Source organism: Rhamphochromis longiceps, linkage group LG4 (genome assembly GCF_057381845.1).
Source record: "Rhamphochromis longiceps isolate RC_006_pf linkage group LG4, R_longiceps_female_GT1.1, whole genome shotgun sequence".
Lineage (NCBI taxonomy): Eukaryota > Metazoa > Chordata > Actinopteri > Cichliformes > Cichlidae > Rhamphochromis > Rhamphochromis longiceps.
This window is the reverse complement of record NC_140560.1, coordinates 15,562,129-15,572,043: the sequence shown is the minus strand read 5'-3', so window position 1 is coordinate 15,572,043 and position 9,915 is coordinate 15,562,129. Positions and strand designations below refer to the sequence as shown.

At 38.0% G+C, this 9,915-nt stretch overlaps 1 pseudogene; it reads right to left on the bottom strand.

Annotated features, from left to right (window-relative positions):
• Positions 1-7,716: 7,716 nt before the first annotated feature.
• Positions 7,717-9,317, bottom strand: LOC146671284 (uncharacterized; annotated as a pseudogene).
• Positions 9,318-9,915: the final 598 nt, after the last annotated feature.

The following is a 9,915-nucleotide window of genomic DNA, read 5'->3' as shown; positions in this document are numbered from 1 at the left end:
ATTCCCCAGGTTTTTTAAAAATATATTTATTAATTTTTTCAGTTTTTAGTGTTCTGATATCCAAACCACATAGTGTAATAGAATTCTGTTTAAATGTTGCAGATTATCATTGTTGACTGACAGTGTCTGTAACTGCATTTGGATTCCCATTCATTAATCTTTTCAGTCCCCTCACTGATCCCACTGGGCATTTAACTCTTCATCAAATCCTCCCCCTCACTAGTTTTTTCTGTTCTGTGCAGCAGTGTCTCTTGTTCCTCTTGCTCAGTGAGTATACAAAGTGCTTTGAAAACTTTCAGTTCCTTGAACCTCAAGAATAATCCCCCAGTATGCACTGTTTAGGTGGAACAAGATAGTCACAAAAATAGTTTTTGGTGGTAAAGCTACCGATACTAGAGACAATAAGCATGGGATACACTGAGTTTTATGTATATTAGCCATGTGATGCCTTTTGAATGTCCAAAATCCTCACGAAGGATTGCCTTTTTAGTTGTTTAAGGAAAATCCATAATGACCAACAACTCCTCTTTGTTAAAAAAACAAAACAAAAAAATCTTTAAACCAATTTGCAACTTTAATGTTAGAATAAAGACTAGGGGCTGAACAGGGTCGGAGAGAAAAATCATCTGTCAGTGGAGATTCAACAGCCAGTGTGCATGACGGCACCTAAATCCTTGCAACTCATAATGGCTTCTCAGGAACAGAGTGTTCAATAAGCTTTACTGAATCACATCCTCTGTGTTTCTCTACCTCAAGGCCATGATTGCTTTTTTTAACCTACAGCTTTAGTTTTAATACAGCTTTTCAAAAGATGTGTTAATCAGTATTCTTAAGACATAAAGATTCCCCCCAATGAAAAAAAAATAGCTTGTAAATATTGCATTCTAACAGTAAATGCAAATTCTACATGATCTTACATATATCTGCACACTTCACTAGCCAACAGAACATCCCACTAATAAATATTACCATGATCAATCTTTTAGTGTATTTAACAGAGAAAATATTCTAGTCATTCAAACAACTAATAAATCTTCTTTGGACAGGAAATATAAACTCTGAATCCTAATAAAGGACACACGCCAGGTGAAAAGATGTTGCTAGGCAGCTGTAAGGTAACAAAGCTCTAAGAGATAGCCGAGACAGATATATGTAATGGACTTTATTTTATAAAGTCCTTGAAGCTGTATTTATTTGCCTTTCAGCAGGGTATCAGTAAAATGACATCTCTGTCAATGTGATGTCTTTACTAGTCAATAAAAGTTCACTTCGATTCAGTTTTGGAAAAGGCACTTTAGGTTATACAGTAAAAAACCTCGCAATATGAGAGAGAACGCAGTGGCTATTGGGTTGCCCGCTGGACAGCTCAGCACATAAATGTGCTGGAGAGGAGAAGTGTTCTCCTCACTCTCAGAAAGAGGACAGACAACACAGTTACAGCAGTTTACAATCAAGCAGGGTTTGGCTAGCTTCTCCTCTCTTCTGTGAGCCAATCCCAAGGATCACCAGCTCTTCAATGGAAAACCGTGTGAGCTTCTACTTCAGCAAAAGCAGCTGTCTGGGTTGTTTGTTTGCACTGTGGTGTACTGGGATATTAGGGCGTACTGTCTCCTCTTGGGGTATGCTAAAGAGTTACCCCCTCCTGACATAATAGCGAACGTATGGTTACTTGGTAACTTTGGTTCTCTGAGTGAAAAATGATGTTTCAAGATTAAAAACACCTAGAGATATGTTCTGATTAAATTAATACCAGCACATCTGCTTTATAGGTAAGTCGTGTGGCATGGCCAAGCAAGTGAAAGTATCCACACACCCTGACTAGCAGGGGATCATGCCGATACATATGAAATATTTAACGGAGCGGAGAGATCACTTAACAAACCGTATGCTTCTGTTTATGCTCACATAAAAAGGGGTATTTAAAACTTTATTTGACTTTTCTTTCACACATAATGGTGAGAGACAATTATCAGAAAAAAAGTTGTTGATAGTGTTTCTGCTTTTGAGGGATCTATTACAACAATTTAAAACAAAAATAAATATAGATTTCAAGCCTAGCAGGAATAAATGCATGGACTAGTTTTTCAGCATCACTTTGCAAGATGTTGCTATAAGTGACTAAACACCACATACACAGTATTACACCACAGTTGATGGACACTCCCTTTCCCTTTTACAAAGCAACTTCTATATTACTTCCGAGACCCACTTCTAGCCATCTCTGCACTTTATTTAAGCAGAGCGTAAAGTAACTCACTACCCTTCTAAATTGTCCCTGATAAAATGATCTCTTTTCTCTGGTTTCATTTCCTGCATGCCATTCACTCCCACTGTGAACATTTTCACTGTACCTGTCTACTGAATGCATGCATGCATGCCTTTGCATGTTGCACATCTAGGTGTGTGTGTGTCTGTGCTGGTATAACACACCAGTCACTGTCTGATGCATCTTTACCCTGGCTCAAAATCAAAAACACTTGTACTGTATCCCCCCAGGGACCGAGGCAGACAGCAGTAGACTGGCAGCAGCAGACACACAAAGAAAGGAAGAAAGGAACAACAAAATGAGAGCTGAAAAGAAGAAGGAAGAACAGATGCAGAGATGAAAACACAAAATGAAAGCAAGATGCTTGTAAAAGGAGTTGAGGGAAAGAAAGAAAATAAAATAACACAGATGTTTTAAAGAAAGGATGAGAGATAGTGAAAAAAGGAGAAAAGATAAAAAATTCAGTAGAATAGGTAGAGGAAAAAAGAGAAAATGGGAGATTCAAAGCAGAAGCAAAGTAAATGTCACCAAAAACAGAGAAAGAGAGACTCAACCTAAGAGGTGAGGCTTAGTCATGTTGGCTTTGTACAACATCCCCACTGTGCTGCTTCCTCTCATACCCTCACATTGTTGGTCAAATGGATTTGACTATGCATGTGTGTCCACTGTGAGCTTTGTCTTTCTTTGCTTTTTGAATTTTGTCCACACTTGGTCAGGCAAACTGGTGTGTTTGACATCAAAAGATGGCATCTGAAGCAAAAATGTCAGTCCAACTTTTTAAAAGAGAAATGTATTTAGTTAATCTTTAAAATGAAAGTAGTTAGGCAGATAAGATGGTGTGTGACAGCAGTTGCTGTAGCTCAAAAGACATCGGCGACTACCAACAAACAACCAGGTAGTCCGAGTCCTGGCAACACCATTAACATATACACCAATGTATCATTTGTGTATGTATGTGTGTGTATGATAAAAGATGCATGATTGTGTGTTTAAACAGATGGATGTGTGCTTTCCAGACAAAAGATTAAGTCAGATTTGAATGAATTTCAGTTTTCCAATGCTGATGTGATTCTCCTGATGTTTAATGTAATCAAAAACTACATTTTTATTATGGAGAGGTCTTGAACCACCCGTAATTTGTACAATTCTACTGAGCTTGAATGTCGATATTAGGATTAGGATTCAACTTAATTGTCATTACACATGTATAAATACAGGGTAACGAAATACATTAAATACAGATATTTGGTATGACCACCTTCATTCTTCAACACAGCCTGAACTCTTCTTGAAGGAGATTCAAAGCTCTGTCTGCCTTTTGTTTTGCTCTCTATTAAGATCTTCCATTGTGTGTGTGTGTGCGTGTGTGTGTGTATTTTTAAATTCAGGTAATATTTTACTACATTGTGTTTGGGATCACTGTCATGCTAAAAAATTAAGCTGTTGGCAATCAGACGCTTTTCCAGATGGTACTGGACGATGGACCAAAATCTGAAATCTGGAACTTTTCTGCATCATCAATTGTGACAAGATCCCAGCATCAATAGGTAATACCATGACAGAGAATCCCCCATGCTACAGACAATGTTAGACATTCGTTGTTATACCTCTCTCCAGACCTCCTCCTCTATACCAAGTGACGACAGTTTGAATGAAAAATTTCAAATTTGAATTTAGCGCTGCATATCCAATCTGTGCCACGGATTTGCAATCCATTTCTTGTGTTAACTGGCATATCTCATCCTTTCTTCCTGTTTCCTTTCTTTACTAATGGCTTCTTGACAGCCACCTTCCACTGAGACCATTTGTAATATGGTTTTGGCCAGATGCATGTCTCAGGTCCTGTGCCAGGTCTTTGCTGGACATTTTCCTATTTCTTAAGTGCATGACTTTCAGATACTGTTCATCTTCTGTAGTTCAGGTCTTCAAGTCATTTCTTCCATTTGTTCAGTTTCCTTAATTTCTTTTAAGCACACACTGTAAACCACTCCAAGATATGCCAAGTTTTTAGCTAATAGCTAATAGCTTTTTAGTTAATAGCTAATAGCTCTTTAGGAATCACCTCATTGCTGAAAAATATACATCTTTGGTATTTTTCATAAATTCAGCTTAAGAAATGGAAGCTATGTGTTTTATTTTTTGGTGATAGGTGCTATCAACAAAGTGCCAAAAGGTCAAATTTAAAATAGCTAAATTGTTTTTAGGTATATACACAACACTCATTCATCCCTTGACATCCCTTCTATTATGTTTGAATTATGTCAAACATAAAAAGGAAGAAACATAGATTTATTGCACTTTTGGACATACAGTATTTCTCTGTGGATGGTGAGCTTTATACAAACACAAGCAGCTTTTTATAAAATTTGCTAGCTTAATATGAACTATATTATGTAGAGGAAAAATATCCCATTTGCCAAATTCCTCATATCTACCCAACGCACACAATCACAGCTCCACTGTTTCATATGCCCGGGCAGAATGTCCACATGTTCAAATAAGTAATTACATTCCCAAAAAAGAACAGTATAGGATTTATTTGTGTCCTTCTTCCTGTCCCCCTTCTCTCTTTCTCTATCCCCCAGTCATCTAATTTTACATTTTTCTAATTAATTCTCTTGATTCATTAGGAATGGGGAAGAGGAGAGAAAAAATGAGTGGGAGAGTGAGGGATGAGAGAGAGGAGTGGAGCATCTTGCCATCTGCAATTCTCCCCTGCAGGGCAAAATGATGAGTCTGTTTCTTCAAACTGCAGCGAAAATACTTGGCGCACTGAAATAATAAAGAGGGGAAACCAAAACAAGACCAATCAAAGCAGAAAAACAACTAGAGTAAGGCCTGACCCACCGCTGCTTCCCCTCTAACCCCTACTGTTTGTCTCCTACCTCCTTGTGATATGTTTCACTCCCCCACCCACCACCACCCACCCCAAATCCATCCACAACATTTTGCATTTATGTCGTGTTTTAGTTTGAAATTGGTTCTGACAGCACCGGAAACACAATTGTTCAGACAAAGGCTGGAATAAAAGGAGAGACACGGGGAGACATGGTGGGATGGACAGAAACGGAGAGTAGACTGAGAGAGGGAGATGTTAAGAGAAGAGGAAAAAAAGCATTAAAGATTCAAAATGTGAGACAGAGAAAAAAACTATGGTGACAGAGAGGGAGCTCTCTATATAGCTCCCTGCATCCTGGATTTTCACAATGTTTAAAGAGAAATTTCACATTTAGCGGTGAAGTTAGTTGCTTGGCGACTTGGTGTTTGCAAACATCACATCCCAAGCTCTTTATACTCTGTGCTGTTATTTGTGTACATGTGGAAATGGGGTCGATAAACACTGCTACTTTTTTTTAAACTTTTTTTTTTAATTGTTTGAGACAAAAAGAGAGAGATTTTATCTTGTTTACTGTCGAATCCTCTTTTGATTGAATTTCACTTCAATACCTTCGATTTAACCAGGAAATTCAAATATATACATGAGGAAAAATAGTGTTTCTGATTCATATGAATTGTTAATCCAAAATATGAATTTATCCCACATTCAGAATACACTGCATTCATGAGATTTTGTGGCCTCGTGGAATTAGTGATTTTGTAGTTAGCAAAGATATTAATTGAGGCTAAATATTTAAACCTTATCTTGAGTAGGTCCCTTATCCTGTCTGGCACCAGTACTTTGACAGGGGACCCTTTGGGTTTTTGCAAATTGTAGGGTGGAGCATTTGTTGACCGGGCTTGTCTGGCACATGTGAAGTCACTGTCATCAGTGAGTGCTCTTCCCATCAGCAGTGAGTGGGTGGCAGAGGGGCAGGGAGGGCAGCTGGGGTTCTCGGTCTGCTTGTCTGGGTGCTGCATTTCAATGTTACATCTACATTAATGCCAGGATACAGATTTTCCCAGCACAGCATTACATTGTAAAAAGAAGAATAATGCAATTTACTTCTCTTGCTTTTAATGTAATTTCTAAATAGTATAATGCTGCTGCAGCTTTTAACTATCAGTACTTTTAAATTGATTTCTCTTACTTCTGAAAGTAGAAAACAGAGCTTTGCGGAAATCCTTTATGGAAAGTTTACAAGGGAAGTAACACATACTTTATTTATCCTTGATTTGAGAAATTCATTTAATTTTATTTAGAAATTTATTAAAAGTAAATAAACTAATAAAAAAGAAATTTCTTGAAAGTGTAGCAGGAACTAAAAATTATTATACTCTTAAGTATGTGGCAAATTTATTATGTAAAGTATGTTTTATTGGACGGGGATTTATAAGTTGTTGTTACTATCTGTTGCAGAGCAAAACTGGAGTGATTCCACCTCCAAAGAGGAATTAAAGGAAAAGAATAAAATCCAAAGATATCTCCTTTTATGTTGGTCAAGTACAGCATTGCCAAAGCAAACAAAAAGTTACTTTCTAAACATACTATTTAGAGAGGATTTACTTCTCATGGGCACATCGTTTTTATTTTAGAGTTACTGGAATAATTATTTGATTCTTTGCTGAATTTGTAAGTTTGCTCACTTCCAAAGAAATGAACAGTCACTATTTCATATGGTAGCTTCATTTTAACCTCCTAGGACCAGAGATGGGCAATAACGTGTTACAAGTAACAGTTACACTAACGTGGCGTTACTGTTATCCGATTACTTTTTTCAAGTAACGACTAAAGTAAGGGATTACTATTGCAAAAAAAGGTCATTAGATTACTGTTACTTTCCCGTAAGGACGCTGCATTACTAAAACCGGGATTTTTTGTGTCTCATGACAGTGACGTAAGCGAGTGCGACGTTCGTGGCAACAGCTGTGTGCAGATCAACAATGGATAATATATCGAGTGCAGGGGAGAGTACGAGCGTGCAGCGTTTAAAGCGTGGAAGTACTGACCTTACTTTGAGTTTGATTCCGTAAAAAGTGACAAAAAAATTTGCGTTCACTGTTCACTGCGTGGGAAGAAAACTTCTTTTTACAGCGAAAAAAACCCCTAAACTTCCGAGCCAGCACCAAGTACACTACCACTGGAATGTGAAATTCACAGAGAAACTCACGAATTCTTCCACTGACCGCTGCGGCACACCTGCACCAGGGCAAACCTCCGCCTGCCCAACTCCTGCTATACAGGTGAAAATAGAGCAACAGGACCGCTGAGTCTTTGATTTTAGTTATTTTCTGCTGTGTTTTACTTGCATCTATTTGAAAGAGTGAGTGTTAACACAAAAAACTATTTTAACCCTCTGATGCATGAATTATGAAAGCCTTGGTCAAGATTTTTTTCTTAAGTGCTTTTATTCTTCTCAGGACATGAAAAAAAAGGTTTAACTCTTTTTTTTTCAAAAATATGTTTTTTTATAAAGTTATAAACTTGTCCACTCCAGTGGACTACATGCGCCTGAGCACTTAGCATGAAATACTGTGAATTTACTGTAAAAATTAATTACCTTGTGTTCTATTGTAAATATACAAACACTTGTTTGCTTGTATCCTTTGAAAAACATCTCAGCAATTTTTTTGGAACTTTCAACTCATAAGGCCCCAATGTTTAGACGTAAATAACAAAACCAATCAACAGTCCTAGCTATGAATCCTACACCTGAATATGGCAAACTATCTCCAACAAGAGAAACATTTTTGAGTCTACACAGTTCTATAACGATGCAGGACAGTATTACCAAGCCCTTAGTAGCATGCTGGAAGAAAACACAAACTGACATCTTAGTCTCTGCATCTCCAAACAGTTCTATGTTCATCACACCTAGGCTGTGCGAAAGTTTGCAACGCATCCAGGGCACAATGGCACACAGCATTGCATGCAGATGTATTTGGTCTTCCGTGTGCACACAACATCATGGCACCTGTTTGCATTTTTCACCTCGGTCAGTTGGGGCCAGTGATATCCTGTGGCAAACCTGACCTCACAGGCTACTTTGGTGACTGCTCTCCACTTCACGGGTTGTGGGGTCCCACTGGGTCTTCCTCTTTTGCATTGCTGGAGGGAGAATCTCTTCTCTTGTTACTGACAGTTCTTTCCCATACAAGTTGGTGTTGTATGTTATATTATCAATTAGATCTGCTGGAAACAGATGTCTGAAGAAATCTATGGGATCCTTCCCCTCCACATTCAATTTCCACTCTCCTAGAAAAGGAGGCAAGTCTCCAACCAAGTCATTGTCTTGGACTTTCCAAATATTTTTGCGGGCTTGAGTATGGTCAGGTGCCATGTACCCATCTCCCACAGCTCCCTGATCATACTGACCTTCCTCTTCATCCTGCCCCTCATCGTTCTCACTTTCTGCATCCTGACTGTCTGTGTCTTCATCATCCGTAGTTCCTATGTCTCTGTTCTGCTCTGGCAGCCACTCTCATCATCACTGGACTTATCACTGAACTCCTCATCACTGCACTCATCAATGAAATCATCATCACTGGAGCTGGATGGAATTTCCTGGACTATTCTGTACGCTGCCTTATTCTTTGCTGCATTTGAAGTCTACAAAATATGATAAAATAATTATTATAGTAACTCAAACTACAGCTGATCTGCACAGAAATATATATTTTAAATGAGTAGCTTATAAATGTAACAATTATATGCTTAATTATAACCAAAACAGTCCCAAAAAACAGTGAGACAATTTATGACTTATGTTAAAAAAATATAGTGGGTAATGCATGATGTCCACTACAGTGGACACATGGTTAATTGTAGTTTTCTACATATTAGACATAACAATTTCTTATTCCAAACAGATAATATCCTTCCCTAGATGTTACTGCATATCATCATATTTTTTTTACCTGTTGGGCTCTTTTAGCATAGAAGGATTGACAGGATATGCCAGCAGTGGTCGGCAGGGGTGACAGTTTGTCTGCCATCTTTGATTCAGAGGAAATTTACTTGCAGTTGCACTAACTGAACACTGAATTGACCTCAATGGAGCATGGCAGCAGAGAGCACTCTAGAGGCTAATATGCAGTTCCACCATAGAAACCAATGCATTAAAGAGATATGTACGTTTTAGTAGCTGTCCACTCCAGTGACCACTATGCATCAGAGGGTTAATTTATGTGCTGGAATGTGCAGAAAATAGGTTTAAATGTTAAACAAATTTCTTCCAGTTAGAGAATGTTGCATATAATTAAATTTTTGCTTGATGCATAAAGTTAAAAGATTAAAACTAATAAAACAAGTTTTAAAAAGAGACTTTTTCATTTGATTACATTTTGTATGATGGATTATACAGAAAAGTAGAATTGGGCTGAAAGATCTATTCCTTTATTACCTATTCAGGTACCTAACTAATTACTTTTGAAAATAAGTCATCAGTAAAGTCACGGGATTACTTGGGGGGGGGGGGGGGGGGGAGTAATCAGTAGCCATTTACACAAACACTGCTGATCTATGATACATTCTTGAATAAGTCAGAAGTTCGAATTTCCCAGTTCCGAGTCAGAAACTGAATCTCGGCCACTCCCTTAACTTGAATTACCCAGTTGGATAGTCAGAGCAGCACCAGCAACCCAGTTAGTAAGTGATACTCAAGTAACTTTACCTGACTCAGAACAAAATCTCTTTTTCTGGAATGCGCTAATTCAGGAGTGATATCATTCTTGAGTTCCGACATCAAAGCTCCAAGGTATCAGGAATGCCG